The sequence below is a fragment of the Podarcis cretensis genome (assembly GCF_951804945.1).
Source record: "Podarcis cretensis genome assembly, chromosome: 3".
NCBI lineage: Eukaryota > Metazoa > Chordata > Lepidosauria > Squamata > Lacertidae > Podarcis > Podarcis cretensis.
Genome location: NC_137172.1, coordinates 100,511,234 through 100,537,552, shown reverse-complemented (window position 1 = coordinate 100,537,552; position 26,319 = coordinate 100,511,234). Strand labels below are relative to the sequence as shown.

The window sequence follows — 26,319 nt, the reverse complement described above, 5'->3', positions numbered from 1 at the left end:
ACAGCATAGTCTTGTGACTCTGCCTACTGAATTAAACAAAAGATTGCTCAGGACTGGATTTTGACTGAAACTCCGGGTGTTCAAGGCAAGTTTAGGAAGGGATAATTTAAAATCATGTTGTGGCACCTTTCCCAGAGCTATCTTGTAAGTTCAACAGTGAGGGACATTGAAAATGTTCATTTCAAGATAACAGCTTGTGTGTTTTGAGAGCTTCGCTGGATGAAATAGCCATCAGCACTTTCTGATCATGCAAATATGAGTACCAGTCACTGGAGGCAAAGTTCTTAAATGATGACTTTATTGTTCAATAATTCCCATCCCAGTTTTCTTAGCTACAGAGGCCCAAAGCATGAGAGTCATTGCAAACCAGCAGCGTTGCAGACTTGTGTTTTCCATGTTTCATGACTCCTTGAGATACGGTAATTCATTTGGGATTTAGACAGCAGGCAGGAGAATAATAGCTTTAGCTTTTCATTTAATGGGCTTCTTTTCCTTTTCATCATATCCAATGTCAGTAAAATTACATTCGTAGGAGCACATTTACATCAAACATGACTCACTATTTTTAATTAGAAATACTGGCAGAAAATGATTGGGAACATGTCTTCTGGTAACGTTCATTTCACAAAGTACATTTCAATTGCTGCCTTTTTCTTTCTTTCTTTTAGGTCACCCCAGACAACTGCAAAGTCTCCTATTGGAAATAGTCCTTTTGGTTTCCCACATGTTCAGGACCAGAGAGAAGGGCAAAACAGCAACGCCTCATCCATTAGCCTGGCTAGGACCATCTGCCATTCTGCTCCTCCCTCCCAAGAACAGTCATCATTGGCAGCCTTTACACCTGGCTTCCTCAGAGGCCCCCTTCAGTTGGCATCAGAAGATCAGGCAACACATCAAGGAATCCTCCACTGGTCTGTCTACGGCCAATGGCTCTTTGGCTCTTTGTTGGTGGTTGAAGAAAGCAGTGCAGATCTGAGTTGGATGTGACTTTTATCAGCCACCTGTAGGGCCTTGGAGGTAGTGTGGCCATGTATATAATACTGAAAAAGAGGAAACGCTTCACACACCCAGAAAGGACACAGATTTCCATAAAATGTGCACACACTAATTTGTATGTATAGATGCAAATTCAGGAAGGATGACACTCAGTTGGTTAGGACATGGTGCTTATAACACAAATGTTGCAGGTTTGATCCCCATATGGGGCAGCTGCATATCCCTGCATTACGGGGGGTTGGACATAGGTGATCCTCAAGGTCCCTTCCAACTCTATGATATGTATTGTATTTCTATTTGAATTAAGTGTATACTCAATTCAAATAGAAATGCAATGCATATCACCATACTGGGGAAGACAATGATGACCTGTATGCCTGCTCAGTCTGCAATCTAGGCATTGTTCACCCTTCATGGGCAACTTTAGGGCCCCTCTTGCTGTCTCCCTTATCTTTATCCCCCATCTTGGATGGGACAGACCTTCAAACAGAGGGGTCTCCTCCATAAAGTTGGTCATAGTAAAGGTAAAGGTAGCCCTGCCCGTTGGGTTCAGTCGCGGAAGACTCTGGGGTTGCGGTGCTCATCTCGTTCTATAGGCCGATGGAGCCGGCGTCTGTCCGCAGACAGCTTCCGGGTCATGTGGCAGCATGACTAAGCCACTTCTGGCAAATCAGAGCAGCGCACAGAAACACCGTTTACCTTCCCGCCAGAGCTGTACCTATTTAATTACTTGCATTTTGACGTGCTTTTGAACTGCTAGGTTGGCAGGAGCAGGGACCGAACAATGGGAGTTCACCCTGCCGCGGGGATTTGAACCACCGACCTTCTGATTGGCAAGCCCTAGGCTCAGTGGTTTACACCACAGCACCACCCGCGTCCCTAAAGTTGGTCATATGGCCACCTTATTTTAAAGTAAAAAAGTGGGGTAAATATTCTAAAAATAAATAATGCATGCATGCATCCCTTTTGGGGCTTATGATCTTTCCAATTGTATGATTCCATGAATCTTAACTATTGTCACCTGGTAAATGCAGGCTTTCATAGATGTAAAGGACAGGGCAAAATGACAAATGGATTGATCCAGGAAGATGAATGCTTTGGCTGCAATATATTTGATGTGGAGTGGCACGGTACACAGGCCTGCAAAGGGAGAAAGCAATATGCTACATTAGTCAAAGCAGGATATAATGAAGACTATCAGCCTACAGGCTGGTAAGTAAAGGACAGGTATTGAACATGATGAAGGGTAAAAGACAGCAGAATTGGGCTACGTCCTAGATGTGTGAGTTATGGGCATGGGAAATGTCAAAATAACCTTGAGTCTGTGAGAATGATTGCTGCAGAGGATGTCAATGGCATCAACAGATTTGTCAGAGGAAATTATGGAAATAAATTAAGATTGATGCAGGTATCAAATAAGCCATCAAGCCCCCACTGTATTTAGTGTAAGAAATGACAGAAGCTAAATGAACATTGTAGAAAGGTTTCTGAGGAGCTAGTGGCTCTAACAAATTCCAAGAAACTCTGCAAAAATCGGGAAAAATATTACAGCAATTAAAATTGCACGAATCAATTTTTTTCATTATAACCTTAGAATAAATGAGGCTTATATTCCTAAATGTAGTGACAAAGAGCTATATATAGGCGAGGAGTATTAATTATACATCTCTTGGTTGGGGAGTAATAAATCTCAGTTGAGTTAATGTCATTAATTAACACAATTTGATAGGGGACGATATTGAGTTGTGCTGAAACCCTAGGAAAGGCCTTTAAATATTCTTTGCGATTCTGCGTTTGCCTCTTTCAGTGCTCGCTTTACCTTCAAATTGGGAAGCTTGTTGATTCATTTTAGTGTGGGGAAACTTTCAGAATCACAAGCAGCTGAGAGCATTTACCAGAGGAATAGAATATATTTAACATTCTGCTATTGCGTACTGCATTCTATAATACTAGGGAGTGCCTCCCTGTTTGCTCCACTTACCAACTCCATGGAGAAAGAAAAGGAAGAGAAGTCCCTGGCGGGTCATGGTGGCACCTCTTCCTTCTCTTGAGGTGACCCATAGAGAAAAAGTCAATGTGACCATTAGTCATGATAGCCATTTGCAGGCCTCCAGTTGCTGGAGAAAAATAATAGGAGAGGATTATTGCCTCCATGCCTTGCTTTTGGGCTTCCAAGAGGCATGTGGTCAGATACCGTGGGAAACAGAATGTTGGACTTGGGACCCTTTGTCTGATCCGAGACAGCTCTTCCGGTGGCCTCACTTTCTAGGAAAACTAATTTAATGTAGATGAAGTATTTCCCAGCTGGCCCAGGTGTCATAGATAGTTCTGTTCAGTGGTGGCTGGTGCCCATTGGCATATCCTCCAACATTTCTCCGATGGAAATGGGGACATCCTATTCAATAATAATAATAATAATAATAATAATAATAATAATAATAATAATAATTTTATTTATATTCCATCTGGGCAGCTTCCAACTTATATAAAAACATAATAAAACATTATTTTTTATTTTATTTTTTTTTAAAAAACTTCATTTTGTAGGACTGCCTGTCTTCTGAAAGTTGTATAGTTACTTATCTCCTTGGCTTGGGGTTGCATAACACCATACCCTCCAACATTTCTCTTCCTAAGAGACTTCCTAAGGAAAAGTGGGACATTCTGGAATCAAATCAGAAACGAGGACAGGATTTCCCCAGGAAAATAGGGACACGTGTTAGGATTTTTATCCACCCAAGCTTGCTCAGCAAATAGCACTATGTTGTTTATATCATGTGAGTGCCTGAGAGCATGAGACAGGAAGTCTCAGGACTGTTGGAGTATTGCTGGTGAGTTTAGTTTCACTTCTGTGTGTTAGGCTGTTCTGTACTGATGCTGAGAGAGCACAGTCATGCTGGTGTGTTCTTTGTATATAGACTGTTAATAAAGTATATATATATATATATATATATATATATATATATATATATATATATAAAGACTGTTAATAAAGGGATGCAGGTGGCGCTGTGGGTTAAACCACAGAGCCTGGGACTTGCCGATCAGAAGTTCAAATCCCTGTGACGGGGTGAGCTCCCGTTGCTCGGTCCCTGCTCCTGCCAACCTAGCAGTTCGAAAGCACGTCAAAGTGCAAGTAGATAAATAGGTACCGCTCCGGCGGGAAGGTAAACGGTGTTTCTGTGCGCTGCTCTGGTTCACCAGAAGCGGCTTAGTCATGCTGGCCACATGACCCGGAAGCTGTACGCCGGCTCCCTCGGACAAGAAAGCGAGATGAGCGCCACAACCCCAGAGTCGACCACGACTGGACCGAATTGTCAGGGGTCCCATTACCTTTTAAAAGTAGTTTTAGAGATACTGATTAACTCTTCTTCTGCTATGAGATGCGAGGAGATGAGCGTGCTCCTCTCAGGAGGGAGGGATCTTTTATCACCAGTCTCTCTGGACTGAGGAAGATTTACAGCCAGAGGGTGGCCACCGGAAAGATGCCCCGGTGTCTTGGGGGGAAGGTGGTGGCCTTCCCGGGTGTTTTTCCAACAACTTGGAGGGTGTGCATTGGGACTGGTAGGGCAGAATTCAGTGAGATCAACAGAAGGTAATGACAGAACCAATGGCAGGCACTTCCTGCAGTGGCGTAGCGTGGGTTGTCAGCACCCGGGGCAAGGCAAGTAATTTGTGCCCCCTAACCCATGGATTTGCGCCCCCTAACCCGTGGATTTGCACCCCCTAACCCTAACCCCCAGATGTTGCGCCTGGTGCGGCCGGACCCTCCTGCACCCCCCCTGCTACGCCACTGACTTCCTGTACCCTTCACCCCCTGACTTACTATATGTAAGAAGGCTGGCAAGTAGGGCACTAGCTGAGGGCAGGCTGAGGTTGGTGGGTCAGTGAACCAGCCGCCACTGGTTCCGTTCAGGAGGGTGCCTAAAGTGCAGCGATACGAATTCCCCTCCCTCCCTCTCCTCGGTTGTTCAGCACAACTTCCATTACTGATTCCGAGATACTGCTCCGAAGTTTGGAGAAAAGGCCACAGGGCGTTTAAAGATACTGACACTCTTCGGATTTTATGATCCAATCTATTATTATATAAAAAGATAGTTTGTTCAGCTTTGTCTCCAATGCTTCGCTGTGTCCTGGAGCAGGATATAATTCAGTTGTGGGAAATGTCCTTATGATTCACTGACTGTTACTTTGCTCTGCACATATCTCGATAATTGCCATCTTCTGACCACACAGCTTTAGACAGAAAATATATCCTGTGCATTCATATTTCATCCACTGGAAGGCTGCAAGGGTTTCCCAGGCCTCGTTTCTCCCCCCCCCCCCCCCTTTGTGAAGAAAAAGAATACATGTCCTGATTAATTTTAATCTATCTGAAGCCTTTTGGTTAGTAATTCTAATATCAATCAGAGTGCAATTACCATCAGTTGAGAGTGCTAATATTGATCAAGCCATAACTTGTATCATCAAAAGTTTTCTTTATTTCAAACGGCAAGCATGAAAAGCCACTGCCTTATAGTCGATGTAAGCCATGTCGCTCCATTGTGGTTCGGAGATCAACGCTTTGTGCTCTTTGAACACATTTTAGACCATTGACTGAAAAGCCAGTCTAGACAAATTCTCTTTCAGATCAACAATCACCACCAACATTGCAATTCCTATTATACCCAGCCAGATGGGAAGGGTATAAATATTATTATTATTACAGTGGACGCTCGGGTTGCGAACATAATCTGTGCGGGATGCAGGTTGCAACCCACAGCGTTCGCAACCTGCAGCGGCATGTCTGCACATGCACAGGTTGCAATTCAGTGCTTCTGCGCATGTGCAAAGCGTAAGTAACCCGTTCCGGTACTTCCGGGTTTCGGCAGGTAGGTAACCCAACAAAACACAACCTGAAGTGTCTGTAACCCGAGGTATGACTGTATTATTATTATTATTATTATTATTATTATTATTATTATTATTTAGAAAATTACCTCTCAATTCTCCACCCACCAATGCTAGGCATGGTTCTACACTGAATGCCAGTGTTTCCTAATTATAGCTCTGATCTGACTGGTATGGTCTTTGGCTGACTGACACCCGATGCCCTTTTAAAATGTCTTGCGGAAGCAGGGAATGTTGCGGTTGTTTTTGTTTTTCTTATGTATTTTCTGTTTTCTTATTTATTGTGTTTTTATTTTGTGAATCACCCTGAGATCTATGGGTATAGAGCAGTGTACAAATTTAATTAACAAACAAACAAATAAATATGAAAAGTAAAGGGGAGCCACCATTTTACTGTTTTTTGTTTTCACTTTGTATTTGCTGGTATTTTAATTATTTGTGTGTTTTAAACAGATTTTATATGTGTCTATAGTTCTAATTCTATTGATGTTTCATTATTTTTTAAATGATGCTTTTTTCTATGTTTTTAGTGATTCTTGTTTTTAATCTGTAAGCCGGCTTGAGTCAGGTCAGAGGAAAAGGTAGGGTATAAAATCATCATCATCATCATCATCATCATCAACAACAACAACAACAACAACAACAACAACAACAACTTGTGTGCGCTATATCAGGTTTAGATGGTTGATATTTTGTCAGTATACACTGTGTTTGTATTCTTTTGGTTTGGATATAAGTAAATATATATTGCTTGTTTTCCATTGTTACTAGATTCCATCAAAAAATTATATACCATCATGCCAAGAAGGGTTGTCTGCAAACGTCTGCGGACTTTGGACAGAGAAAGGTTCCCCAGTGAAATTCATAGATTTTCTGGTGTGTGAATTTGAGTTCTCAGAATAAATTTGCTCCAACCTGCTTAAGGCACAATACTGTCTACTTAGATGGGAGAGACATGACATGTAAAGGTAACTGAGCAACACAGTCATGGTGTTGTTTAATGCTGACTCCTGCCCAAAGTGTAACACATTGCTCTGTTAGCTTCCTTCCACCTTGCCTCTTGCCCCAAACAGCTTTCAAGCCAAGGTCAGAGCAGTAGTTCAGCATCACATTCCCAGCGGCACCACGCCATAGGAGAGAGCCTAGTTATCTGAGCTTCATAATTAATGAGCATTGTAAAGGCTGACAGGAGGGAAGGTAGGAGGTTGGATGTGGCTTAATTAACTCTGACATTACCTGTAGAAATGCATACGGATGGAAGCAATGCTTGAAAATTACCACTTGGATTATGGGTTTGGATTGGGCCTGTGTGCTGGTTAGGATAACTGATCGCCAAGGCTGGGATGTGGGTAGAAGTTTGAGATGTCCTTAGAGACCAAGACACAGGAGGATGAATTGAGGAACAAACCAGATTTTATGACTTAAAAACCAGGACAGAAGGAGCAAACTGTAATGCAGGATTGTTATGTACTGAAGTTCTCACCCTGGGCCAGCAGGGGGATACTGTAGATAGTTCAGGTCCACATATGCAAATAAGGGATCGAAAATGACGTTCCGTGATTGGATAGTTACAGAAAATGGTTACTGTTGCGTTCTAGTGGAGCTCTATATAAGCAGGCTGGCTGTACCCTTCAGCTCAGTTCTGTTCTGGCCTGTGAATAAACAAGTGCTGTTTTAAGAATCGCTGTGTCGTCTGATATGTTCACCCACAACTTAACAAGGATCATGAAGCAAGCTGGAAATCAGGACCAAAGAACAAAGGCTACACCTCCAGTCCTCCAGTCCATGGGCCTAATTTGGACCATCAGGCAATTTTGGCCAAATCATGCCGGCATGCTGTATATGACATGTAAAAAAAGTACAGTGGTGGCTGGGCTGGGCCAAAAAGAGGCTTCTGAAGCACTGCTGGTTGGCTGGTTGTCAGCACTTCACATGCAGTGCTTCTGAAGCCCCTTAGATCAGTTGATTGGTGGTGTTTCAGAACCGATGGGCTTCCGAAGCGCCAACGATCAGCTGACTAGCAGGACTTCAAAGCACTCTGCAAAGAACCTTGTGCTGTGCTTTGAAGTCCCACTCACCAGCTGATTGCCAGCACTCCACCTGATGGTGAAATCAGGTGATGGACTGGTAAGTGGTCAGATCCACTTCCCCACCCCTGGGCTATTCAGTAAAGGAAGACCTTGTTGTTCAAGCAAGACGTAGCTGAAATAGGAAGCCCTCTTTTACTCTGTCCTGTCCAAGTGGATCCAAAGATCAGCATGGGTGGGTGGTGTCTGGCTGGGCATTGCAGATTCTCCGGCCAATTAGTCCCAAAATGATTTGGATATAACAAAAAGAGGGCAACAGAAGAAGTGTAGAACCATTAAAACTATTAAGAGTGTGGAGCCATTAAGTGTAGAGTCAGACCAATTAACCATGTCACAATGAGTCTCCATGCCTACTGCCAGAAGATCTTGCAGGTGGGTGGCACTTTCCATGCTACAACCTCCACAAGGAGCAATTGCCGCATTAGGCAGCCAAATAGTGGCTGCCAACTTTAGAATATGTGCTGCAAGGGTTAGATTGCTTGTGACCTGATTGTTTCTGGATCCTCTCCCATTTACCTTTCTGTGATTTCCGCCATCTGCCATTACAATATAAGAAAATCACTTTTTCTTGCATTAAGTTCAAGACTGGTTATATCATCCGTTACTTCTCCTAAACCACTGGAGAATGCCCTGCAAGACTCAGCTGTCAGAGGGAATCAGGCCCTAAAATGATAATCAGTTAATTACTGCCAAAATGAAACCATTCCTATTCCCTTTGGGTGCTTTTTGATCGATTCACCAGTCACTTTTCAAAACATATGCAAAAAAAGAGAGAAAAGCGCCAGGAGAAAATAGAAACAATTCCCTTATGCCTTCTGATAAACTTGCCTCTGCCACCCCCCAAAATCCATGCCAAATTCGCTTGGAAGGCTAAGGGGAAATGGGAATAGGCTGCTGATTTTTTTTTGTGTGCACAGCTACTGCAGTTGCTTAATTAAGTCAGGCGGTGGAAGGCAAAGTTCAACTTTGTTCTTTTCTCTTTTCCTATTCCAGACTTTTTCTGGGATATGTTGCGTTTTTATTTAGGATGCTGTTGGGAAAAGCTGTTGCACAGCCATAACGATACCGAGTGTAATGAAAGGCAGAGTGACCCTTCTTTGTTCTAGCCATGAAGATTTTGAAAACCATTCTGGCAATATTAAATTATTGCATTTGCAGCCAGCGTATCTTCTGTGAGGGAACTCGAGGTGGTTGGCAAGCAGCCTTCCACCCAGACACTGAAGAGACCCAGACCTCCTTGACCACAGCAAGGTTGACACATCATGCGCCTTCAGATGATGTCCTGGGAATAACCAATCTTCACCTTGAAGTTCTTGAGCACAGGATGTTGAAGGTCAGCATATATCAAGCTGTGGAGTTGCAACAGCACTTGTTTATGTGCAGAGCAGGACTGCAACCCAAGCCCTCTTTTCCTGTCAGCGGGGCTGCACAAAGTGATGTGCCTGTTAGGAGCTCATCCTACACTCAAATAGGACCCTGGTAGAGACACATGCCCAACTGGCATGTTCCCTCCCTCCTGGTTGATCGTTCGGGAGCTTCAAAACCTTTCTTCTGCCCGAACATCACAGCGACTGATGCCAACAGACATTGGCACACTTAGGGATCTGCAGAGTCTTCACAGCTTGTGTGACAGACCTCAGCAACTCAGCAACTGCGTCGTCTCCAGGGAAGAAAGGGGGCGAGCCAGGGGCTGCCCTGACCTTAAGTGGCCCTAGGAAGGCCCGCCCCTGCCGCCAGCCAATTGGCTGGCGCCACAGGGTATGCTAATTGGGTGAATCCCTGTCTCCTGTGAGGCTGACGCCAGCCTCGCAGAGTGAGTGTGGGCGGGGTCGTGATCCCACAACCCCCCCTCCTCCTGAAGATCGGAAGGGGCATTGGCACACTTAGGGATCTGCAGAGTCTTCACAGCTTGTGTGACAGACCTCAGCAACTCAGCATTTTATTTACATATAAACACACACGGAGCAGTGCAACATGGCTACCTCTCTCTCTAGCATCAGACGGCAAAGAGAAAGAACAAAGGACAATAGTCCCACTTCACGGAACACAGTAACACAAACATCCTGTCTCCGTCACTTCCCACACTTTGTGGAGTCAAAACATACACCGTCATGTGATAGACAAAAATCCCATGACTCCAATCGTGGAGCAGGAATTCTAACAGTGCCCACTGCCACATGTACAGCCCTGCCATATCCAGCAGCCTGGAGCTGGTGCAGCAATTGGGCCCAGATCAAGTTCCATGCCATAACATGCCTGTAGTGAAAGTGCTGTGGAATCCGATAGATTCCAGGCTAGCTCAGCCAATCCCTGCCCTCAGAGCGCCCCATTTCAGAGTCTTCCACTGGCTGCTGTGGAGATCCCTCAACATGCACATGCTAGCTTAGCCACTGGAGAGCTGGGTGGAGAGAAGCTTCTGCTTAATGTAACACACCCACCCAGCCTGGTTTAGGAGGTTTCGATTGCTCCTGTTACCTATTTAGTAGATGAAGTTGATTAGTGGTACATAGAAGACCAGACCCTCCAAGTGTCCCTATTTTCCAGGGACAGTCCCGGATTTACAGAAGCTGTCCCAGTTTCTGATTTGATCCCAGAATATCCTGCTTTTCTTAGAACAGCCCTATTTTCATTGGAGAAATGTTGGAGGGTATGGAGTTATGCAACCCCTGAGCCAAAGAGAGAAGTATACAAACTTTAGAAGACATCTGAAGGTAGCCCTGTATAGGGAAGGTTTTTAATGTTTAATATTTTATTATGTTTTTTATTTATGTTGGAAGCTGCCCAAAGTGGCTGGGGCAACCCAGACAGATGGGCAGGGTAATAATAATAATAATAATAATAATAATAATAATAATAATAATAATAGAATAGGATGTCCCTATTTTCAAGGGAGAATTGCTGGAAGCTATGGAGAACTGCTTCAGTGGCTGGATGAGAGATGGGAAGGCCTGGAAAAAAGCCGGAAAAATGGGGTCCCCCCTCATGGCCTCAAAATTTCCGGAATTTTTACATCTCTAGGCATATGTGAAGTGGTTCTCAAGCACTACAATGATTTTTGCTTTGTGTTTTGGTACTCAAAGTTCCTTTCCATATAACCTTCATAAAATAAAAGTTTTGGTCACGTTCATTTTTTCAGCTGTGCTCAGGGTGGACGGAAACGGTATTTCTACGTTCTGTATTAAATTTCACCCTCAAGATAAGCATAATGGCTGGGCTACAGTACAACTGCCAATTCATTCACCACAGTGCTGATAAGGGCTGCAAGCTTTGCTGCTATTGACTGGCTTTCCAAGTTCACTCATTTGCGGAATATCTTGAGATGGCAAAGACGTTCGGTAGAGATCTGAGGATCACTGCAGTAAGAGGGCTCTTCATTAAGAGAATGTGTCACAAGAGTTCCCTTTCTGTGTAAGCAGAATAAAAAGCGGGTTATCCCTTTGTTACCAACACCAAACAGAAAATAATGGTTTGTCATTTGCTTTAGATGTCCCCAGCAAGCTTCTATCTACCGTATCTATCTATCTATCTATCTATCTATCTATCTATCTATCTATCTATCTATCATCTATCTCTACATAAACAGATATAAAACAACTGCAGGAATGGCCTTTGATGGTTTTTAGGTGGATTTCACTTTCTCAATTGAAGTCTAGGAAGCTACTCTTGCTTTCTTAATTTTAAAGCAGTGTGTTTTGAAATGAACATATATTGATTGTTCCATTTTCAGACTTCCGGTCGGCGCCAGCGCTTAATGGCGGTCCGAGCCTCGAGCTCCGAGGCAGGACTGCTCCGTTAGTTCGGGTCTTACCCGCTACGGCAAGCGGGGGACCCCTAAAATCACAGGCGCGGAGCCTGTGAACAAAGGAGATTCGGTGGGCACCTTTTGCGCCCCCCGGTACTGTGAAGGAGCCTTTTTAAAGGCTTCGGAGCGGCATCGGGGTAAGCGCGGTGCTGAGAGTCGTCACCCAGCTAGCGGAGTGAAGCCGCGTCGCCATGAGCGGAGAGCGCCGATTCCTTCCTGCAATTGGAATTTGACTACAGCACCCGTGAGTAAGATTGAAAAAGTAACGGGACATTAAAAAAGAAATTTGGCTGAAAACGGGAAAGGCAAAAATTAAGGAAGTCTGCCTCCCCGGAACTGCAGAAGAGATAAAGCAACGAAAATCAAGCTGCACTTAAAGGGAATCTTTCTAATTTTTTCAAGCTGTCAAACTGACATCGGACTTAAAACCTCCCCCCAGATTGGCAGGAGAAGGGGGGAAGGGATTGGAACGTTGTTAACCTGCTGGAAAATTAATGGAAAATTAAGATCTTCCACTGCCAAATCCCCCGGGGTCGGGCTGCCCAAATAAGACACCGGGACGTGGACTGTCAAACTTTGAGAAGTGGGGGCTTGTTTGCAACAAAGTTACCGGACCTTAGACGTACCCTGTTGCATTTTGGCCACATAGAAAATAGAGACATTACAATTTGGATATTGGAAACTTCTGGCTACTGTTATACTTCCTTGCCTCTTTGTTTTTTTTTCTATCTTTGCCATTTGGATACAATTGAATGCTCCCTCTAGAGGGTTCTATGTGAAACTGTTGCACTTGGAAAAGTAACAGTGGGATTTTCCACTTGGGAATCAACTCTGTGAAAACGACCTTGAGGATATGAGTGCCCCTACAGAAGAGATAGTAACAAGGCAGAAAGCAAAACAATCTCAGAAGAAAAGGGGCTCTATATCAGGAACTGCAGCTGTGCAGGAAAAAACACCAGCTTCTATGGATCCTATGACTCAGGCACTACTTAAAATAAATCAATCCCTGGAAGCATTGACAAAGCTATCGACAGAGAATTCTAAAAAATTAACAGAGTTGACAACAAGGTTGGATGTGAATACAGCTAGTGTTAAATCTAACACAGATTCTATAAATAGATTAATTCAGGAAAATTCAGAAACACGAAAGATTGCAGAAAGTGCAAAAACAACGGCTGAAGAGACAAGGGAAAAGTTTGGGCCTATTATTAAAAAAGTGAATGAGCATGATGCAGCCCTCTCCTTACTGGAACTTCAACGTAAAGAGAAGAACTTAAAATTTAGATTGGTGCCTGAAGGGGAAGGGGACAACCTTGTGAAATTTCTTACAGAGAACATCATAACTTTTTGGCAGGAGGAATGGGAAGAAGACGAGGAACTTGAGATAATATCAGCCTTTCGACTGGGTAGAAAGCAGGATAAAAAACCAAGGGACTGTCTAATTACACTGAGATCAAAAGAAGAAAGAGATAGAATATTGAATCTGCATTATCAAAAGGCATTGGTGATCCAAAATTGTCAGATACAGATTTTTAAGGACATTCCTAAATACATTTTAGAGGTGAGAACATATTACAAAAGCCTAGCAGACCTGCTGAAGAAAAACACTATACCATTCAGATGGGAGTTTCCACAAGGATTGTCCTTTAACTTCAAAGGAAGGAAGATTAAAATAAAAACAATTCAGGACAAAGAACAATTTTTGGAGAGGTACCTGGAGGATCTGCAGAAAGGAACTGTGGAGGAGAGGGAACCACCTGATATAGCAAATTTGTCATTTGGACTTTCACTACCACCATCGGAGGAAGAGCAGAAGCTTGGAGCAGTTGGAGGAACAGCTACCTAAATACAAAATGTCTCTGCAACTCCTTAGTTGGAACTGTAACGGTTTGAACCTTCCTCGGAAAAGAAGACAGGTTTTTCATATTTTGAAGAAAGAACAATTAGACATAATATGTTTGCAAGAAACCCATATTGCCAGGATACATAGGAAATTACTGATAAATAAGAGACTTGGTCAAGAATTTATCTCATCAGACAAAGTAAAGAAAAGAGGTGTGGTGATCTATGCAAAGGAAAAGTGGGCTCCAAAATTGATATTTAAAGATGATCAAGGAAGATACCTGGCAATTGAAATACAAATTCAAGGAGAAAAGATATTAATTGTGGGAATTTATGCCACAAATGAAGGGAAGGCCGAATTCTTTAGGAAGTTGCATGAGACATTAGTTGACTTTTTAGATTATAAAATCCTAATGATGGGAGACATGAATGGAGTTGTCTCAACAAACATGGACAAAGCACAGAGACAAGTGATTTCAAAAGAAGGGAGACTACCAAAGATCTTTTTCGAAATGACTGAAACAATGGACTTGATTGATATTTGGAGAATAAAGAACCCTCTAGAGAGAGAGGGAACTTTCTTCTCTGAAGCAAAAATGACATGGACAAGAATAGACCAAATCTGGATTTCTAGCAGTCTGGCGTCAAGAACAAAAAAAGTAGAAATATGCCCAAAAACGTGCTCCGACCATAATGCGGTGAAGATGGAGATGAAACTAACAACAACTGGATCCTTTAGATGGAGAATGAATGACCCCCTATTTAAGGATGAAGAGATCCACAAGAAGGCCCTTAAAATATTAAAAGATTACTTTGAGATCAACAGGAAAACAGATGTGGAAAAAAGAATAATTTGGGACGCAAGCAAAGCCGTGATGCGAGGTTTCCTGATTCAACAAAATTCTATTAAGAGGAAGCAACAAAATGAGAAGAAGGAAAAAATTTTAGAAAAAATAAAAGAAGGAGAGAAGAAGTTGAGGTCTAAACCAAAATCCCATGAGATCTTGAGAGAAATAAAGTTCTATCAGATGCAGTACATGGAGCTTATGAACCAACAAATAGAATGGAAGATAAGGCAAATGAGACAAAGAACTTTTGAATCAGCGGATAAATGTGGGAAACTTCTGTCATGGCAATTGAAAAAAAGGCAGAAAATGAATACTGTAACAAGTTTAGAAATGGATGGAAAAATTATCCATAAACCCAATGAGATCAACAATTGTTTTCAAAGCTTCTTTAAGAAATTGTATGCACAAGGGTCAATTAACGAGCAAGAAATAGAAGAATTCATCAGAAAATACGGTTTACCAAAAATCTCAGAACAAGGTAAAAGGATCTTAAATGAGGAAATAACAGAACAAGAAATAGAGGGTGCCATTCAAAATATGAAATTGGGAAAATCACCAGGACCAGATGGCCTGACGGCCAAATACTACAAAATGTTGAAAGAATGGTTGACACAACCATTGAAGGAAGTTTGCAATGAAATTTTGAAGGGGAAAAAGGCACCTGAATCGTGGAAAGAGGCTTTCATCTCACTTATACCGAAAACAGAGACTGAGAAGAACCAGGTTAAAAACTACCGCCCTATATCCTTACTCAATGTGGATTACAAAATTTTTGCAGACATTTTGGCAAAAAGATTGAAAAGAGTTTTAGCAGAAGAGATTCATAAGGACCAAACAGGCTTTCTCCCAGGTAGACATATGTCAGACAATGTGAGAAACATTATAGATATTTTGGAGCTGTTGGACGTTGACATTAATAGGAAAGCAGTTTTGATTTTTGTGGATGCAGAGAAAGCCTTTGACAATATTTGTTGGACTTTTATGAAAAAGAATCTCCAAGGGATGGGGGTAGGCCAAGGCTTTGAAAACGGTATAGGTGCAATATATTCTCAACAAAAGGCCAAATTAATTGTAAATAATGTGGTAACAGAAGAAATACCTATAGAAAAAGGTACACGACAGGGTTGCCCAATATCCCCTTTGCTTTTTATATCAGTCCTGGAGGTATTGTTAAACATGATCAGAAAGGACCAGTTGGTTAAAGGAGTTCAGGTCGGAGTTAGACATTATAAATTAAGAGCATTCGCAGATGATCTAGTATTGACTTTGCAACAGCCAGACACCAGTACCAAAAGAGTATTAGAATTAATTGATATATTTGGTCGAGTAGCAGGTTTTAAATTGAATAGACAAAAAACGAAAGTGTTGCAAAAAAATTTAACAATGGAAGAAAGAGAGAGTTTTCAGAATGAAACAGGCTTGGAAATAACAAAAAGGGTAAAATACCTGGGGGTAAACTTAACATCCAAGAACGTGAACTTATTTAAGGACAATTATGAAAAATGTTGGTCAGAAGTTAAAAAGGATTAGGAAATATGGTCAAGGTTGAAACTTTCCTTGTTAGGCCGAATCGCTACCATTAAGATGAATGTATTGCCTAGAATGTTGTTTTTATTCCAGATGCTGCAGATTGTGGACAAGATGGAATGTTTCAAGAAGTGGCAGAAAGATATATCAAAATTTGTCTGGCAGGGCAAAAAGCCCAGAATTAAATTTAAGATTTTAACTGACGCAAAGGATAGAGGGGGGTTTGCCCTGCCGGACTTAAGACTTTATTATGAATCAGCAGCTTTCTGCTGGTTGAAACACTGGCTACTTCTTGAGAACACTGACATTTTGGACCTGGAAGGGTATGACAATAGTTTTGGTTGGCATGCATACTTATGGTACGACAAGGTAAAGGTGTATAAAAGTTTTAAAAACCATATTGTAAGGAAAGCATTGTATAACGTTTGGATTAGATACAAAGATTTGCTGGAAAGTAAAACCCCTAGGTGGGTGTCACCAATGGAAGCTAGGGAAGTAAAAAAGCTTAATATGGATTCTAAATGGCCAAAATATCATGAGATTTTAGAATATGATGGCGAAAGGGTGAAACTTCAGAGTTATGAGAAACTAAAGCCTAAGGTTCGAGATTGGTTGCATTACCATCAGATAAATGAGACATTTAAACAGGACAGGAAAATAGGATTTCAGAAAGAGAAGTCAAAATTAGAAACAGAACTGTTGGAATCCAATACTAAGAACTTATCAAAAATGTATAACTTGCTGCTAAAATGGAATACACAGGATGAAACGGTGAAATCAGCTATGATTAAATGGGCACAAGATATCGGTCATGATATTATGTTTGCTGACTGGGAACAGTTATGGACCACCGGTATTAAATTTACTGCATGTAATGCATTAAGAGAAAATATTATGAAAATGATCTACCGATGGTACATGACCCCAGTCAAGCTTGCAAAAATTTATCATTTGCCTAATAATAAGTGTTGGAAATGTAATGAGACTGAAGGCACTTTCTACCACCTTTGGTGGACCTGCCCAAAGGTTAAAGCTTTCTGGGAAATGATCTATAATGAAATTAAGAAGGTCCTTAAGTGGACTTTTCCTAAGAAACCAGAGGCTTTCCTCTTGGGCATGGTGGGCCAAGTGGTGTCAAGGAAGGATAGGACTTTCTTTATGTATGCCACTACAGCAGCAAGAATTCTACTGGCAAAGTACTGGAAGACGCAAGAACTACCTACTCTGGAAGAATGGCAAACAAAGGTGATTGACTTTATGGGACTCGCCGAGATGACGGGCAGAATCCGGGACCAGGGGAAAGAGACAGTGGAAGAGGACTGGAAGAACTTCAAAATATATCTTAAAAATAATTGCAAAATTGAGGAATGTTAGGATGTCAGGGGGTAAGAAGTAAAGAATTGCAGCAGTAAACAAAAAAACTTAAGAAATTTTTATGAAAGGGAACTAAGATAATGGACTCAAGGGTTGCTAAAGAATTATTAAACAAGGATGCAGGGATGGGGAGGTATGGGGAAGTCAAAGAAAGAAGGGTAAGAACCGATGAGTATGATGTGATACTGTTTTACATTGTTCTTTATTATATGTGTGGAAATTAATAAAAATTATTATATAAAAAAAAAAAGATTGTTCCATTTTCGAATTCTTATTTCTTGAGGGGTCTGGAATTTCCAGGGGCCTCTCGGCTTCCGTTTGCGAGTGCCAGTTCTCCCATTGAGATGGGATGCTGCTTTCATCGATCCTCTCATTTTTCATAACAAGCCACTACTGTATTAAACACATTCTGGGAGGCTGCCCTTAACTGTTTGTAGCTGAGAAATGGAACAGGACAAATACAGTGGTACCTCGGGTTAAGTACTTAATTCGTTCCGGAGGTCCGTACTTAACCTGAAACTGTTCTTAACCTGAAGCACCACTTTAGCTAATGGGGCCTCCTGCTGCCGCCACGCCGCCGGAGCACGATTTCTGTTCTCATCCTGAAGCAAAGTTCTTAACCTGAAGCACTATTTCTGGCTTAGCGGAGTCTGTAACCTGAAGCATATGTAACCTGAAGCGTATGTAACCCGAGGTACCACTGTACTAGCAATTTGCTTTTATCATGGAACTAATGAAAGCAATGAACATGAAGATGGGAGTGAAGGGGCCTTGTAGCAGAGGGACCACAGCAGACCCAATCCAGCTCCCAGGTCACCTGCACACTATGAGAGATGCATTGCATTACTACTGATAGACTTTGGGGGGGGGATGTCCTTGGATGTACGGTTATTACCAGGTATGTTGAATTCTGCTCCATCACTCTCATCTGTATGATATCCTGTGGTCAGCAGTCAAAATGAAGCAGCTATCTGAAGTTAGTGAAACTCAGGAACTGATATGATCATAGCATTAAATGGCTGTAGGCTGGATAGCGGAAGCAAAGGATGTAGGCTTTGATCTTCTGGAACACTCGGGGGTTGCCTTCTTCCCCTTTTCCAATGTGATGAAAGCTCAACTTCGGCTAAGAGATCCAGTCCAATTTACTGAGCGCTAAGATGATAAATGGCTTCACTGAAAACCAGTTTGACTAGGTGCGTTTTGAAACTGTTTTTTCATGGTTTTAAAAAAGTTGATAAAAGCTTGTTATCTTTCAGAAGTAACGGAGGAAGAAGAAAATCTCCCAAAGTGAAAATTGTGATGCACAGTTCCTCTAAAGAAAAATAAAATGTAAGAGCCTTACGTGTTCATCAAGTGTTAGTCAAACTTATCCATTTATTAACATTTATCAGTTTCTGAACACTCTAAAAATAACAAAGCGAAATGATTTACGATATGTATACTGCTCGGCCATTACCTTGATCCAGAGACAGTTATGCATGAACAGATCTAACAAATTTTTCCGCATGGGGTGAGATCACTGGGAGAGGAACAGGAGTGTGGAGGGAGTGGACCGCCTCCGACACCACTATTCAGGTAGGAGGACATGCGCTGCACACCCCGCGCACGCCAGGCGCCATACCCCCACAGGCAGCACTCCACGGCCCCAGAACACGCACCACGCCATGGGATGTACACCATGCCCCCCCGGAATGTGCACCACGCCCACGGGGGCCACCAGCCACACCCCCGCCTGCTCTCCGCCCCTGGTAGTGGAGCATGCAGCTTCACCACTGGGTGAGATCCTGCATTCTCACATAACCTGGTCATGATGCACAACCATATGTGTTAAGGCTTCTCCACATGACAACATGTTTAGTTAGCACTCATCCTGAGTTACTTGTGCAAAGCTTAAACACTAGTTGCCCAGTCTTTAGTGAGCTTTCGTTCTGATTTGTTTGCTAGGCAGTTATAAGGCAATGAGCACTCATCCAGATTTGCTACTGGAGTGTTTAAACGTCTTCCCATGAATCATTTCTCCATTCCATGCTTTTGGGTGCTTTTCTCTGTTGGTTTCTTAACTACACAAAGTCCATTTTGTTTTTGTTCTTAAAGCAGATTTGCTGTGTTAGGACAACTGAGACTACATTCATGTGGCTAGCATGACTAAGCTGCTTCTAGCGAACCAGAGCGTCACACAGAAATGCCGTTTACCTTCCTGCCGGAGTGGTACCTATTTATCTTTGCAAATAATATGAAAATGAGAGCAGGGGTGTAGCATGGGAGGGGACAGGAGCAGTTGCCCCTGACGGAAAATTGGTAGGGGGCGCAAACTTTCGACACTCAGTGTTGCCTCAATACAGCTGTTCCCTTCCGTCACTGGGCTCCATTAAAAATCGATTCTCCATACGAACCAGGAAGCGACCTCTCCAGACAATGGAACGACTCTTCTTTTCTTATCTCTGCGACTGCAATCTTCTGGGTGATGTGGACACCATTACGCAGTTGAATGTATGTATACTCCATCCATTTCTCTCCCTCCCAACCCCTCCATGCAGACCTGGGTGCTGGCAACCCCTGGTACGCCACTGAATGAGAGCTGAACTTGTGCTATATTCCACTATCATTCCAGAAGTGAATCAAATATAATGTGGGAGGTAACATCATGAAATTGGAATAAACTGTTAAGTGAATGCAGCCAGTGTGTTTTAACCCACTTCAACCGTACAAACCAAAAGTTCTGGTGTGTGTCTGAATCCCTCCTGAGAACTAGTGACAGTCTTAGCATCATAGAATGGCCTTTGTAAAGTGCCCTGGTCTTTTGTTGGCATTGGCACACCTCCTTTTCCATTTTAGAGCGGTGATGAAGCTGGGACAGCGCCTACAAATGGAGGAAAAGCATTTGCACAACATTGCCCAAATGGTTGGGAGTGTTCCTTTCCTCCGAGGGTGGCTGTGTATCTGATTTTACATGGAGAAGTCCTCTATTTGCAGCTGTGCTTTCTTCGTTTCTTGTTCTTAAATTCCATCCTTCCACATGCTGGAACCCAGAGCAGCTAACAGCCGTAGCCACAAAGCACAAGACCAGGATCACAAGACTTTAATTCAAGTTATCCACAGATCAGAAGCAACCTTTAAAAGCACAATTCAGCAGGCAATAAGCTCTCTTGTTTAAAATGTGCAGCAAAGTTCCAAGAGCCTGGTATTTGAAAGGCTGCCTAGCTGAGGTCCTGAGGCTTAAAGATAAAGAGCCACATGGAGAGAGAGCAGAGACCTTGCACTACACTGTGTGCACCTGGGAAACAAACAGAGAGGGCATCCAGGTCTCTGGGTCATAGCCTTTCCCACTATAGCGAGAGACACACTGTGTTTCTATTTAAAATTATAGAAATTATTTTTTTTATTTGCTCACACACATATAAATCAGCACGGGCAGATTTTATTTTTAATTTTTTAAAATAAATTTATTTATTTGGTTTTTCAAATTAAAGTTTTACAATCACATATCCAATATACATCATAAAAACAAGATGCCAAAGAATCTCCTGGACTTCCCTCCTCCCCTTTGTGGCTCCTATCGTTAGTCATTTCTTCCTGCATCTTTTATAATAATCCAAATCTTTTACAACTCCATTATATCCAAAATTCACCATTAAACTGCAAGTGTTATTCCAATCCTACTAACAGTTTTAACTGTTTGCAATGATTTTTAAGATCAATTATAAATTTTCCCCATTTCTTATTAAGATTTTGGTCTCCCTGATTTCTTTTGCCATTTCGGCATAATCCATCAACTTAATCTGCCATTCTTCTCTGGTTGGGACTTCATCTTCTTTCCATCTCTGGGCCAATGACATCCACGCAGCTGTGGTCGCATGCATCAATAATCTTTTCTGCTCCATTGGGATTTTGGCACAGCATATGCCGATTTTAAGCAAACCTGCGCCTTCTTTAATCCTCTCTCTTTCTTGTGAGGGTGACCATTCTTTCAGCATGAGATCTACTCCTAAAATAGATGCACCTTATGTAAGAGAATGCAGGGATGCGGGTGGCACTGTGGTCTAAACCACAGAACCTAGGGCTTGCCAATGAGAAGGTTGGTGGTTCGAATCCCCGCGACGGGGCGAGCTCCCCTTGCTCAGTCCCTGCTCCTGCCAACCTAGCAGTTTGAAAGCACATCAAAGTGCAAGTAGATAAATAGGTACCGTTGCAGCGGGAAGGTAAATGGCATTTCTGTGTGCTGCCCTGGTTCGCCAGAAGCGGCTTAGTCATGCTGGCCACATGACCCGGAAGCTGTACACCAGCTCCCTCGGCCAATAAAGCGAGATGAGCACCGCAACTCCAGAGTTGTCCACGACTGGACCTAATGGTCAGGGGTCCCTTTACCTTTTATGTAAGAGGACAGAATTGAGGCTTTGCTTCAAATTAAATTCGGCCTAGAATCCATTCCCTCCTCCCCAAGAATATGTATGTAAATTTGTTTCTGTTCCTTTCTTTTTTTCTCTCCTTCAGCAATTTTTTTCTCCCCTTTTTTCCTCATTTTTTTTCTCTCTTCACCTGTTCACACAGTGGCCAGCCAGATGTCTCGCACTCTCCTTCCTGTAGTTTTCGGCAACTGGTGTTCAAAAGCATATTACCTCTGCCAGTGGAAGTAAGACATAGCCATCAGTGTTAGCAGCCATTGATAGCCTCCAGATACCCTCTCCATTCAGCAGTTATGGGAGGGAGATGCAGGATTGCTCCTACAAACCATGCTGGCACCCCCAGCACTAATGTACCACAGGGCTATATACCTTGGCAGCCCTGTGTTTGGCAGCCATGTGAAAGGGATCCTGTATGTTTAACAACAGGCTCCTCCTACAAAGTAGGAGCCTTGGCCAGTCAGGCACAGGAGACTGATCACAGAAGTGGGGCTTGTTCAAAGAGGGATGGCATCCATTAGTGTACCTAACTAAGGCAGGGAGTGGAGCTCTTAATGCACCACCCAAGTTTTAACTGGCATTAGCCAATAGGGAAGCGTGGTATGTAGGAAGAGGTTCGGTATGGCGCAGTGGTCAGAATTGGGTATGAATTGAGGAGATTGGGATTAAAATCCCCACGTAGCCGCGAGACCCTTAAATGCCTCAATTTCCTGGCATTTTGGAGATTTGAGTACACATGGTAACTGCTTAGCAGCACAGATTAAATCGACTTTCCCTCCTCCTAACTGGATCAGACAGGTGAACATTTCGAGAAAGCCTGGCTGCATATTTGTTTTATTAATCATTCTAGTTTAGAATGAGGTCTCTTCAGAATCAAAACAAAATAAAAAAATTCCTTCCAGTAGCACCTTAAAGACCAACTAAGTTAGTTCTTGGTATGAGCTTTCGTGTGCATGCACACTTCTTCAGATACACTGAAGTATCTGCATGCACACGAAAGCTCATACCAAGAACTAACTTAGTTGGTCTTAAGGTGCTACTGGAAGGAATTTTTTTATTTTGTTTTGACTATGGCAGACCAACACGGCTACCTATCTGTAACTGTCTCTTCAGAGGTATCTGAAGAAGTGTGCATGCACACGAAAGCTCATACCAAGAACAAACTTAGTTGGTCTCTAAGGTGCTACTTGACAATTTTTTAATTTTTAAAAATATATATTTCTACTGCATCAGACCAACACGGCTACCTACCTCATTCTAGTTTAGTTCAAGAGGAAGGGGATATGTTTGGTTCTAGAAAAATAGCAAGTGTGTCACATTGATTTCCATACTACATCCTGGTTTCACCAAGCAACTTGCTTTCGTACTTAAATGACAAAAATGGTTTATTCTCTTCTTGGAGAGAGAGAATAAATGGAGACACTGTTTGTCCTGGGTGACACAGTGACAAAAGCCCAGAAAACAAGGTGTCAAAGGTACAAAAAAGTGTATCGTTAGATGCTTTTCTTATTTGAAGTGTTGTTAAGTCTAGGATTGGCATAGACCTTTGTTTACAGTTTCATACATCTCTTTGTCTTCCACTCAGATCAAAGGTGGTATTTTTTGATCAGAGAGAGGGGAAAGGTGTCCTTGGTTTTTGAGTTATTCTCTGTATGCTACAATCTGTATTTGGCCTTAAATTAAAACTTCACAACTCTCTGTTGTTTTCAAACCCACCCGAAAGAACTTGGCACTATAAATGGAGCTGAAATTTCACTAGACTGTGTTCTTTCCCAAAATTATGTAGGTTGGAAAGAGGGTTTGCAAATTCACTCTTACTGATTCTGTTCCTGGTTCTGTTCTGAATGTCCTTCCTTAGACAATGTACAAAGATGGCCTCTCAGAGAGGTCAAACTGTGAGTCCTTTGGAAAACATGGCTATGACAGAGCTGTGTTAAGAGTCGGCAAACGCTGCCAGCTCAAAGTGTGAGAGTGTTACTTCTTGTGGCCTTCCACAGAGGTGTGGTATTCCTCCTCCCAACAGAGGAGCAGAAGCCATGACCTTCCAGATGTTATTGGACTGCAAATCCCATCATCCCTAACCAACACATGAAGAGCCACAGGTTCCCCATCCTTGCAATACGGCCATTAGAGACTTGCTCTGATTTCTGACATTGTCTGATACACTAGGCTGTCTATTTGCATGGCACCAGCCTTCTTATGGATCCCAAGGATGTTTGATGGGCCCCCTTCTGTCCCCCTTTTAAAGAAAACTGGTAAACATCATTTTATTCCACCCTCCTCTGGGGCATCCTTAGTTTTTCTTACTGTATCAAGAATATACAAAATCGGTTTGGTTATTTCATTGGCTTTGTTATTGGTTTTTAGCATTGCCGTGTTCACCTTCCCCTGCCTTGCTTACCTTGATTAATGTTATTACTTTTTAATGGGTTTTATTATTGCTCTATGGCATGTTGTTGGCCACCCTAAGGGATCCCTTGGAGCCATATGGAGTGCCATAAATGTCAACAAGCAAGCAAGCCAGCCAATTAATGCCGAAATGGAATGCTCTCTTTCAGCTAATACCAACTCAAGTCCCTGATGTGGGGAGGGCAGTTGCTTATGGAGGAACTGTTTGTATGTTGCAAATAGACACTGGGAATTTCAAGGTGTGTGTGTGTGTGTGTGGCGGCATCCTAGTGTATCTTTGTGTGCCTTGTGTACTGAGATGCATTACACATCTCACCGCGTCAGCTGAGGGTCGTTCCATTTGCAGGGCAGCTTTTGTATTGCTGCAAAAGTGTCTCCAAGTACAGAGATACTTTTCCCTGGAGGTAATAATGACAACCATTCAGATATATGAGAGAAAGTGAAGAGATGCATGCAGCGACACCAATGATTTGGAGACCACATTGGTTATAGAATGGTTTGTGCTGGCTTTCATGTAGTATATGTGGGGCTACCTTTGAAGGTGACCCGGAAACTGCGACTAATCCAGAATGCGGCAGCTAGACTGGTGACTGAGAGTGGCTGCTGAGACCATATAACACTGGTCCTGAAAGACCTACATTGGCTCCCAGTACATTTCCGAGCACAATTCAAAGTGTTGGTACAGACCTTTAAAGCCCTAAATGGCCTTGGCCCAGTATACCTGAAGGAGCGTCTCCACTCCCATCGTTCAGCCAGGGGTGAGGTCCAGTGCAGAGGGCCTTCTTGGTAGCGGCGACTGCCCTGTGGAACGCCGTCCCACCAGATTTCAAGGAAATAAACAACTACTGAGTTTTAGAAGACATCTAAAGGTAGCCCTGTTTAGGGAAGTTTTTAATGTTTTATCGTGTTTTTAATATTCTGTTGGGAGCTGCCTGGAATGGCTGGGGAAACCCATTTAGCTGGGCAGGGTATAAATAATATATTATTATTATTATCACTTATTAATTATACACTTTGCATCTAGAAGACACCAAACACTAATCTCTAATTAGAATGGGTGTAGATGGGTGTTAGAGGGATCTTTGCTGAGACCCTGGCTGTTGGCTAAGGCCTTTGGTACTGAGTTAAACTAAATATCAATCTAATATGATTCAAAGCTTTGCTTTACTGTTTTAATTGTGAGCGAGAAATCCAGCTATAGTGTTCAACAAGCACCTGACCTTTATAGCTTCAGATTGATTTAATGCCAGATGATCTGATACTGTACAAATATTAATTTACATCATCTGCACTTTGTGTTTGCTATGATTGCCTAATTTTGGAGAAAAATGAGTTTCGGTCATGCATAGGAAAGAACTGAATTACTAATCTAAATGCTTTGAATAGTCTGAATGAAAAGATGTTTAAAGGGTATGTTGTTGCTGCTGTTAATGAACGGAATGGGACACTTCTGAGTAGACATGCTTAGGATTGCTCTGTAAGGCTATTGGGTGTGTGTGTGTGTGGAGAACCTCTGTCTCTGGTGCCAAATATCTGGCCCTTGGGACTCTACTTGGCCCCCAATCCCAGACCACATCATTTGTTGACCCTGACCCTCATCCTCAGATGTTTCAAGACATGAGTCTTCAATGCATTTAGTGTAATCACCAAAGTTTGGGGTTTCCTCCCTAAACAATGGAACTTACCTTCCCCCCGAACAATGGAACTTACCTTCAGTTCATGAGGCCAGTCTCATTAGACCTCTGAGAAGAGCATCAGCAAGTTTTGCAATTCTCTATGCCTTCACTGCAGGGCATGCAGGGAATACTAAGCAGGGGGAAAGTCTAAACTTAGAAAGTGACTGGTTTCTTCTCCATGGAGATATGGATCACACATCTAAGTAGGAGGAAGAATGCCATGTTGGGAGATTTAAGCACCGGCTCCTAGAAAGGCTGCTACTGCACTCTGCTGGTCTGTTTCATGTCAGCCAGTAACTCTGCCAGAACAACACTGCCATAGGGACTTTGCTTTTTAATCACAATGAAAGGGCAATAAATATGGGACCTTTACACAAAGTTGCCAAAAAAGCATCCACACAGTGTGCATGTGGTTTACCTCAGCATGTTAAACCAGGAGCGGCAAGCCTGAGGCCCTCAAGAGGTTTC

The 26,319-nt window shown here is 42.6% G+C and overlaps 1 long non-coding RNA gene across 1 annotated transcript; it reads right to left on the bottom strand.

The window, feature by feature from the left end:
* Positions 1-281: 281 nt before the first annotated feature.
* On the bottom strand, positions 282-25,980 carry LOC307212679. The gene is made up of 4 exons (XR_013837086.1): positions 25,886-25,980; positions 2,978-3,113; positions 2,018-2,136; positions 282-1,040 (listed from the first exon to the last, which is right to left on the bottom strand). It is a non-coding gene; the product is annotated as an uncharacterized lncRNA (long non-coding RNA).
* Between the last annotated feature and the right edge of the window lie 339 nt (positions 25,981-26,319).